Genomic DNA, 1322 nt, shown 5'->3' with positions numbered 1-1322 from the left:
GGTAAATGGATAGAAGTCAGGATGGTATTTGAGACAGTGCTGAAAATTATTTGTAAAGATCTTGAATGATATGACATTAGAAAGTGGGTGCTTATAAAAAGAGAGAGTACGACAAGAGAATGGTAATGAGTAACTTAAGAAATATTATCAAGGATAGCAAGGTTATACTGGATTAGAGGCTAAGATGTTGGCAATAGAGTTGTTCGCTAACGATATTGCGACTTACGAGTAGCAAAGGGACAGGGATAGAAAATCTCCTATAGTAGGATATGAGAAGATAGAAAATCAAAGGGTGAATAAAGGAAGGGAAAGGAGTATAACAAGATAGGCAACGAATGAGTTTTAGTACAAATGAGATATGTAAAGCAGAATGAACCAAGAGAGAGAAAAAAAAAAACTCTGACTAAGATTGGGTATACTTTATACAAGTTGTACAAGGATAGTTATGCAACATGCGAATATTTGTATGTTAAGCGTAAGACCAGTGAGTGAGCACTTGATAAGAGGAGTAAGGATGTTTTAACAATGCAGTTGTGATATTTTGGGTACATTACAGCAAGATGTAAAGATGGTTTAAGACAAATTACCGAGATAGAATTAGTATTGAGGGTAAATAGGACATGGCCATGGTTGAACCAAATATCTATCCCGATACCGATTGTAAGATAAGAGAGGAAAAGGCAAGGTAAAGCATAAAGATTAGCAAATGACGCTAAGGTATTTCTTGGGCTAATTTGAGTATCTTTGTATATTCTTGTAAAGATTGCAACATAATGTGTGACGCAAAGTTAAGAGCAAAATAAAGGCAAAGGGGCAATAAAATGTTTAAAGTAGACAATCGTAACAATAACGCGCGTTAATTGGATGACGGTGAATTTATATACAAGATCAAAATTCTTTCGGAATGATACCGGTGATGATAGTTAAAGCACGGATTGCGGCTATGTAAACAAATTATATTTCCCAACTCGCTAAAGAGCTAAAAAGTAGAGTGATAGTTAAAGTCTTTTAAAGAAGTTGAAATGAATACAACATAAAGATTCCTAATATGAACTTCATTACAATTTGTCACTCTACGGAAGTATGACTCTATATGGGATGTCCTTGGTTCAACGTCGCCACTTTCTTCACAAACGTACTATTCATCCGATGTAAAACCTATGCGAAATTATATATCAAGGAATAGTGAGACTTCCTAAAGTTTAATCTATGATCTCGAGCAAATGGTCAATATTTAGGCACAATTATCATTCCCGGACATGCACACAAAGTCTTAGACGAGTGTCATTCTCGGATCGACGGACCCACTTAGACGTATTCAG

The sequence above is a fragment of the Lycium ferocissimum genome, unplaced genomic scaffold, assembly GCF_029784015.1.
Source record: "Lycium ferocissimum isolate CSIRO_LF1 unplaced genomic scaffold, AGI_CSIRO_Lferr_CH_V1 ctg6714, whole genome shotgun sequence".
Taxonomy (NCBI): domain Eukaryota; kingdom Viridiplantae; phylum Streptophyta; class Magnoliopsida; order Solanales; family Solanaceae; genus Lycium; species Lycium ferocissimum.
This window is presented reverse-complemented; position numbering follows the sequence as displayed.